This window comes from Dreissena polymorpha, chromosome 12 (assembly GCF_020536995.1).
Source record: "Dreissena polymorpha isolate Duluth1 chromosome 12, UMN_Dpol_1.0, whole genome shotgun sequence".
NCBI classification, from domain to species: domain Eukaryota; kingdom Metazoa; phylum Mollusca; class Bivalvia; order Myida; family Dreissenidae; genus Dreissena; species Dreissena polymorpha.
Window position 1 is genome coordinate 12699803 of NC_068366.1, and position 9911 is coordinate 12709713.

Genomic DNA, 9911 nt, shown 5'->3' on the forward strand with positions numbered 1-9911 from the left:
GTCAACTTGTGCACAACTTCGATTGGAATGATTGTTGCGACAATGATAGACATATATACGTACAATTTCACACGTCAACTTATCTTATTCTTAAACACCACAATCCCATCTACAAGTGTTACATTAAGGACAGGTGATTCTCCATGGTTCAATTATAACATACGAACGGAAATCCCACGACGTAAACGTTCATACAAAAAGGCCAAGGCTTCAAATTTAGACAGACATTGGCAGAGTTATCGCAAACAACGTAATCATGTTAAAAATCACGTCAGATCAGCAAAACAAACTCCACTTCGATAAACTTGCTAAAATGATACGCGAACAACAACATTCAACACCAGACTTCTGGAAAATCATCAAAAAATTACAAATAAAAATACCACACAAAACGAGTTGTCTCCCTTAATTCATAATGGTACCATTTATGAGTCACCTCTGGATAAAGCAAATGTCCTAAATTCATTATTTCAATCTCAATCTAATCTAACGATACCAAATACACGTAATCAAATCCAAAACCCAGACTGCCTCGTCTTGAAAGATTTTATCATTTCCTGCCAAGATGCCCTAGATTCTATTACAGTTATGTCAACTGGAAAGGCCCCAAGACTGGACCAATTAAATAGCATAGTCTTAAAAGAAGTCGCAGTTGGGATTGCAGGTCCACTTCAAAATGTTTTCAATTTTTCCATTAAAACTGGTAGGGTTTCACGCACGGAGTTGGAGAGAAGCAAACGTATTTGCAATTTTTAAAAAGTCCCATCTACAAGATGAAGATATCTCCCTCCTAAGCGTTGTAAGTAAATGTCTTGAAATAATTCTTCACAAGTACATTCTTAACCATGTAAGGACTTTTGACTTTATAACCCCATTTTAGTCAGGATTTATACCTAAAGATTCCAATGTCAACCAATTAGTCTCGGTTTATCACTCTTTCTTTAAAGCCCTCGATGAAGGCAAAGAGGTTAGAGCGGTATTTTGTGACATTTCTAAGGCTTTTGAAAGAGTATGGCAAACAAGGCTAATTCAGAAGCTAGGACTCAGTGGTATCTCGGGCAATCTTTTGTCTTAGTAACAGGACTATCTTAATGACAGAAGACAGTGTGTTTTAATTTCCGGTTGTATATCTGACTCACTGCCTATATCAACGTTGTTGTTCCCTAAGGGTCCATATTAGGGCATCTCCTTTTTCTTGTATACATAAAAGACATTGTGCGAGATATTTGCTGCCTAGTTCGCCTGTTTGCAGCCGATACTAAGCTTTATATTATTGTCGACAATCCGGTTGATGAAGCCACTCTACTCAACGCTGATCTTGTTAAAATAAATTCCTGGGCCGATAATCCCCTCTTTTCTTTAACAACTGCACAATAGATGAGGTTTCGTGTAATAAACATTTAGGCCTGAACTTCTCTAGCTCATAGTGCTAAGTGGGGGGGGGGGGAGACACGTTTAACCTCACTGCAGATATTATATAATGAAACGGCTCTTTAACTCTTAAAACATAGGACAAATACACATAACTGACTCTCTGCAACAAGATGTATAATTCTCTAGACTCTCATATTCGTCTGCACTTATGCCTTCAATAGTAGGTGAAACAACGGCATATCCACTTTGTAAAATTTTGATGATATACGCAGCATTCAATGTAAATAACAGCTTTTTTTGACGATCGTTCTTACCATCAAAGATAAATCTATGGTACGACCTACCTGAATTTGTTAAATCTGCTCCTTCTCTCTCTACCTTCAAGTAAATCTAAACAAAGACAAACTAAAAATGCCCATGCATTACTACAATGGCGAGCGGACGCTGAATGTTCTTCACGCACGTCTGCAAATGCATTGCAGCAACTTAAATGAACATTTGTACGCAAAAAACATTTCGGAAAGTCCCTACTATGTCAACGATGCAGGGAGATTTAAGACAAATACCACTTTCTGTACACTTGCCCAATTAATAATGAAAAAAGAGCAATCCTATTTGACAATATTCCAGTGTTCAACCCATAATTTTACAACTACTTCTCTTCGGTGTCACAATCTGATCATACGAAGGAAATTCACTTATATTCAAACATATTCAGTGTTTCATCCGATATAGTCATAGATTTTAACATATCCCCATTTCACGAACAGACCTGATCCTGCTAACAATGCCTCGCCCCGCAACTGTTTTTTTATTATCGTAACTTTCTCAACTTGCGATAGCACTGTCACTTTTATCTCATTCTTTATTTCGAAGTAATATTGCTGATGTATACAAACGTAATATCTTTATTTCGCTATCCGTGTCATCTCGTTACGTATTTGTATTATTTCCCCTTTCTATTTTTCATTCCGATATGTACTTATATTATTCGCTATTCGTTGTTTCGACATTATGTACACTGTAGTCATATGCTCAATAGAGAGACTATGCCTGAGCTTTTGTCTTAATTCTGTCAGTTTACAATTTGCAGTCCTTTTGTTAAGCATATTTCGTTGAAAGTTGCTTGTATGTTTGTATTGCATTATATTGCTTACATGCTGTATATGAATAGCCAAATAAATATTGTTTATACCAAAATAGAAAACTACTTTACTATGTTAACTTTTATAACTACCTTAACATTAACACAACCTTAATGGGATCGACAATATCAAACATTATTTGCTTATCGTCTTGTACGAGCTTTGGTCTTAATCTTACAATTATAAGTGTTAGATACTACAGTATTCCGAGAAACTTTAGAAAATGCATGAAATGTGAAACATTTGTCGAAGACGAATGACAATATGTTATGTGCCCATTACAGTTATGAGTTGCAATATATTCCTAGTAGTTACTGAAGTATATGGTATCAATAATATTATGTCATCGAAACAGCCAGCTGTACTTAGAAAAGCTAAGATAAACACAGAGATGAATTCTGAAAACAATATTAGTGAATTTGTAACATCTCGCATAGTAGGCAATCAATCAAATGTGCTGTTTTTGCTCACTGATAGTACATTTTGCAAATGTTTTGGTATTATAAAAAACAATTGTTGTGAAACTTTGTTAACTGGGTAGAAAATGCAGTTCGCATAATGGTGTATAAATTGTGCGAACGTTTATTGTTGTCATTTGTTGTAGGCATGCGTTTTTTCGTTTGCATTATTTTAATAATTTGAAGGCATGCATTTTTGTTTCGTTTGAATAAACCATAGGTATTCAAGGAGAAAATGACTACTTACATAATTAATTATAGTATAATTAATAATAAATCTAGTCCATTATAGGCTTATTGTGTACACTATATAATTTTGACTATTGATTTTCTCTGATAGAACATATTTATTCTTGTTTTATTAATAATAATAAACACTATCCTGGGTGAACAGTTTGTAATTAAATCATTAATGCTTGTATCATTATGTATACCTTATGTGTTCGTGTTGTAGATAGGCTTTGATTTTTTCTGTTTTCCAAACTAAGTAATTCGAGCTCGCGCTCGACTTGAAATCTTATGAAGTCATAATTTTTAACAAAATGCACTTTAAAACTACATCGTTAGGCTTTATGAAGGTCCTATAACGATGTTTTTCCGATATAATTTCTTTTTAACTTTCGTACAAGTTAGTGATCAGTTCCAAATCATAGATCGTATTTACTAGTATAAGTGTATATCCAATCATGCATAGTCGTTTCATGGTCTTCTCGTTTAACCATCTGTTACTCCGACAAACACCCTAACTAAATAAGTATAAATTGTTCTTTACAGTTGATCCCAACTGAACACTAACGCTATGAGCAAAACACATACATGAATTAACCTGGTTTCTGGATATGAGATGTTACTTACACTCCTTTATGTAGTTAGAACCAGTTAAAGTGTCAACAGGTCGATTATTTTCTGACATTCTCATAACTCTTATGCTCACCGACTATTTAAAAAATCAATGTTAAATATAAAGAAAGGCAACATCATAGAAATGATATAGTTATGGCGTGACAACTATTAAAATACGTGGTGCAGGTAAGCGATAATCAGTTATTAACTCACGATGTCAGAAATAAACCTGCCATGCATTTATAAGTTTCGAGTGTATACTCGCAAATCAAATTCACGTTTGTCCGGGTATTTTCTTTAGTACAATGATTGTATTCGACAGCATCGATCACAACCTAGTGGACCCAATATGGCTAATGGCCATCCGTGGTCAGAACCGTAGTTTCTCCTGGTCAGTACTCTCAGATGTCACATATAGTAAGTATGCTTTATAACGGTCCGTGGTGAGTATACCTAGTAGCCACCTGATGACCATGGTAAGTACTCGTAGTATCATCTCGCGGTGAGCAATATACTTTAAGTATCTCCTTCATATGTTGATTGCATACTTAATTGTCACATGTTGTACTAAGTTATAACGTCGGGTCCACGTGGTCAGTTTCCGCTAGAATTTTCATAGCATCGACTCGTTGTGAGTTCTATTGTTAACCGCCATGGCCTAAACTAGAAGTGACCTTCTGCAATCAGTCGATCTACAAATTTTACATCATCCTTACAAACGTCAGCTCAAACTTTGTCTTCATACTACGGAAGAATGTGTTACTATAATATGCACAGTCGAAATGTATTAATTCTGTTTGTAGAAACAAAATATATCAAAAAAGGTTTAAACAGTTGATCATTTTCTTTATATATTTAAACATTGCTTAAATATCAGTTTCTATCAAAATTATGAGTGGTAGGACAATAAATGATAACATAATGCTGTTTTGAACGAATAAGTTTGAGAATTGCGTTTCCAACGCACATTTTGTTATTCGTAACTATCCCATATGAGCAGATGAACAACATTTTACAATAATAATATAATCAACGTCCCAATATATTTTTGTCTGCATAAGTAACGTGTTGGTAGCTGCGCCTAGCTATATGACTCATGTAATTTATGGACCATATGCAACCTTAGAAGTAAGTCGACTCGCATGGAATTCAGCATTTAATGTAGGCATTACCGACACAATAAATGAGCACAAATATTTAAATGTCAACAACACTATCGATGACAATCTTGTATAGCAAATAACATAATACACACATTACTATTAGGCTGCGTCGAGAGATATTAAGTTGTCAATCTATAACGTAATGATATTATATGGCATTTATCAGCGTGCGTTGTTATTAAGGCAACACATGTATATGCTATTATTCATTTTACAGAAATATTTACTTTGTTAGATTTTGTTATGATAGAAATGGGTATTTTACCAAGTCCTAGTGTTTTGCATTATCCAATACAATGGTTATAGTTTCGTTCGTCTCTTGATGGCATGTGCTTGGTTAAGGAAGAAGAAAAATGTCATATTCACAATACATCCACACATTCTACCCTATGTTACTAGTTCGGCCCATTGTATATCGCTTTAAACAGAGTAATTATTTAATTGATATCTTATATTTATATTCAGTTGTTTATTTATGAAGTTTTGTTCTAGAAAAACAATACTTTGTTGCATGTTGCTTTATCCAATACCATGCATCATGTTACCGGAATGAACCGATATAGAAAGTAATTGTCATCGGACACTTAGAATATAACTTATTCCGTAAAATTGCAATAGATGAATTCAATGTCGGATTGTTGCAGATGGATGCTGATTGACCGGCTTCTGTTCTTTAATTTCTACTGAGACCGCATGTGTCGCGTGGCAACCTTAATATGTGTCTTGTTCTGACAAAACTGTGCAGTCCGCACAGGCTAATCAGGGACGACACTTTCCGCTTAAACGGTAAGAAGGGACTTCCTTCAAACTAAAAATACCATAAAAGCGGAAAGTGTCGTCCGTGATTGCCCCACAAGCTAATCTGGGACGGCACTTTACGCACAAGCATTAAGCCCAGTTTTCTCAGAACAAGACACATATATCAAACATAATCCGGCGTCATGAAAACTCTAAGAGTATCGTTTCCGTATATGTATATAAAGAAATCTTGAAACAAACCACTGCAAGCAAGTGTTGTGAATACAATTGTGTGTATTGTTTCGAGTGCTCTACAAAAAATACTTTTATGTGCATAAACATGTCATTTTACGAAGAATCACACATAATTTTTTTTCATATCAAATTTAACTATATGTCTCATATGTTATTATCAACAGGAGTATTAAAGTAACATATTGCATTTAGTACATTTTAGCGGAAAGAAAACACGCCGTTACCGTATTTGATGTAGGGACGGTTTTGTTCATTTCACAATAATTATAACTGAACCAACAGGTCATTTAGATTTGTGTGACCTAAATAAAAGAAGACTAGTAAGTAAGATCTGCAAGAATTTTTTATTGATATTGGCTGAGCGGTCGCACGGATGATTAATCGGATAACGATAAAAACAATAGAACGAGTTTGAAAAGATAAATTGACAATATTAATGCGATCTCTGGTTTAAAAAGTGACTATTCAAATATCCTTAAGGTAAAAATGACGCAACTAAAAACATTTTATTTGCGGTCTTTCTCTGCGTTCAAAAATAAATCAATGTCAGTTTGCTTGCGCAAAAAATACAGGAATCTACGTAATATTAAATCAGTTGTTTAATTATTAAACAAGTGGACTAGCTATTGTATAAGTAAAAACTAAAACACAATATGTGAGCAATATAAAAACGTTTAAATCGACTAAAGTAAGCAATTTGATATTCTCGTGGAATAAATATCTACAAACACGTTGGATCTCACAAGAATGGAATGTTGAACTCATCTAATAGAAAATAGTTAAACTAACGTTTAAGAGCTCGTTTCCGTTTGAATAACATTAACAAATTAAAACCAATAAACGACAACAAGAAAGCTTTCTGCCAGTATAAACAAACAGTTTCTTAAAATACTAGGTGTGGCTACTATGTTCAGCGGCGGCTGATGCTGATAGTCGCGTCTAACACGGTATTTCCAATTTACGTTTCAAATACTCGCATGATCCGGATGGCAAAAAGCAGTATATAAAGTCTCAAAACAATGTATTGAAAATGCTTCAGAATGCGCGAGAGTTATCACAGTGGATTACGAAGAAGGCTATTTTAATAAGTTTGTAACACGCATTGGTATAGTAATATAATTTGTAAAGACAAACAAGCAAACTTCGAAATTATGAGTGATGCTTCGGTTTTTAAATAGTGGTAATATGACGGAATCAAAATGACATGATGTAAGCATGAGTTGGCTAATTAAACTTAAATATTATGAACAGATAAAATTTGGACAACTCTAGCAAAAAGCTTTACATTTTAATACACCATCACCAGAATGTAAAGCATAAGATGCTACCGAGACGACTAGCTCAGTTCGTCAAGCACTATACTTCCAATCCGACGAGTGTTGGTCATAACGGGTGGGGGGGAGGGTTCTCAACTAGGCGCATGTGGACCTGGTCGGCGGTAACCATACCGAACATTTTGGGGTTCCCTACGGGTTCTCCGGATTCCTCCCATACCTCAAGGCAACACCAAAATTAATTGCCTTTAAGTAAAAACTAAGTAAGCGACGATTGCATGTGTCTTTAAAATTCCTCCTCACGTTTGTGATTCAAGAAAGTTAATTAAATCCGGATCCTCACTTAATGCAGCCTTATGCGCGAAAATACCTTTTAAACTGCGAATACACCTATATACATGAACACATCCCGACAGGGCCTCGCAAACATCTTAGTCTCTAGTGGCATTGTATCCTTACGTTTCAGAGCTTTATTATCGGAGAAGAATGAATCCTAAACACTCAAAATCCAAATATAGACAAAGTATTAGATAATAATCGAAATACCTATTTAAAATTATGTAAACCGACCCATTTATAAAATTCAAACGGCAGATTGCAAAAATTTAATGTTTTCTTAAATGCAGATTGACCGAATGTGGTAGTGTACGCAGCATTTGACTAATGAGACGTGTGTATGACGTCTGCATGTTACACATGCTAAACACATTAGACCCACCTGTATTGTCGGGTCATTTAACACCTTATTTTTCAATTTGCCGCAGACCGCAAGTCCTTTTATATTAGAACAGAAAGAGCTGTTTCCAAAATGATTATAAAGCGGGACTTGATGCGGACAGATATTTTAAGAAGTCAATGTTAAATTAAAATGGTCTCACTTGGTCTGCTGATCGTATTTTACAAAACAACAGCGCTATTGGTGACACGATATCACCGATCTTATACGCAACAAATAGAAGGTAAACAAAAAGCAGCTATTATCGCTGCCATTTCACCGAACACAGGGTGACTTCAAAAAGAATTTGGGATGAAAGAATTTTGTTAAAACAAGAAAAAGCAGGATTGGAATCATTAATTAAATTACACTAGATTATAATCAATTCAAACGTTAACATAGGACATGTTTCTTTATATTATGCAAGCTACTCGACCTACGTTAATGCTAGGTGAAGACTTCGTTGATATTATAAGGAACGCTATGATGCCTTCTTCTGGCACTATATGAACATTCTTCGCATATACCAAGTTGCCCTATGTTGTCCACATGTTATCATGTAGAAACATGGGTGTGTACATTTTCTAATTTTGTTATTAGCACTTATAAAACCGTTCTCTATTAACGGCATTTTATTGTGCGAAAACACCATTTCGTCTAGCGCATTGCTGCATTATTGCATGCACAGTTTTTAAGTTTTTCTTTGCTAAGGTTTTTTATTCTTGCAACCGTCGATTAGTTCTGTGCACCTGTTCATGCAATGTTTAGTTTTCAAATCATTTTGATTTTTTTGTAAGGCCCTATTCTGGTTTAATGTATTTACATTTACCCAATAGTTATTACTAACTCCTTTTTTCTTATGTAAAAGCACTGTTTTATTATGCACGATCGTTAATGTTATGCGTTATGTTATGCGCATTTATCGAGATATACTGTATTCACGTCAGGTGTGTACATAATTCCGTTATGTACATTATTTATTATTTAATATTCATTTATCAAGTAGTTTTATACTTCATATTGAGACGTATACAAATCTTTGTGTTCTGTGCATTTGTCATTACAAAGTATGCATTCATCAAGTTGTTATGTAATCACGCCAATTTGGTTTGAAGGTACATAATTTTGGTCTGTGCATTCGTCACTTCATTCATTTATCAAGATGGTCTGTACTAACGACATTCTGTCATATAAACACTTGATTTATTTGTATGTGTCACTGTGCTATTTGAATTTATAAAGTTGATATATACTATCAAAATGTTGTCATTTAAACCTCCGCACAGTTCTGTCACATAATCAAATGGTATGTACATGGATCATACTTGTCAATGATAACGTCATTTTGTCATGTAGACACATCGCTTGGCTTTGTAAGTTTGTCCTTATATTATGTATGCATTTATCACGTTGACCGGTATGTTTTCATAAAAAATTATCGTTTAGATCATTTTGTTATGTGCATTTATACGATTGACATGTACCTTGATCTATTCTGTCAAGTAGATAACTCGTTTTGATCTGATACTGTTTTTTATTATCGACTTACACTACATTCGCAACATTTGTTCTTTGTGCAAACATAATTTACTACTTTACTATGTTTTTTCTATATTATCTAAGCCATATTGTGTACAGACACTTCATTTCAATGTGTGCAAGTGTGATTATGTTCTATGTATGCGCTTAATAGGTTAGCAACAAACATAACGGTTTGGGCAAAAGGCACGGAGGAGAGGAAACGATTGCAACAATGGAACAATTGCTAACAGTGGACCCAATTTCTGATCATCGCCCCTTACCTTAAAAGGCAATAACCGCACCATCAGCCTCATAATTAATCCGAGCAAAGTCATGATACGAATATTCATCAAACGATCGGAAAGTAAAGCAGAGGATTTGCTGGCGGAAGAGCTGGGCGGAGCAGAGTGGAACATAAAATGCTG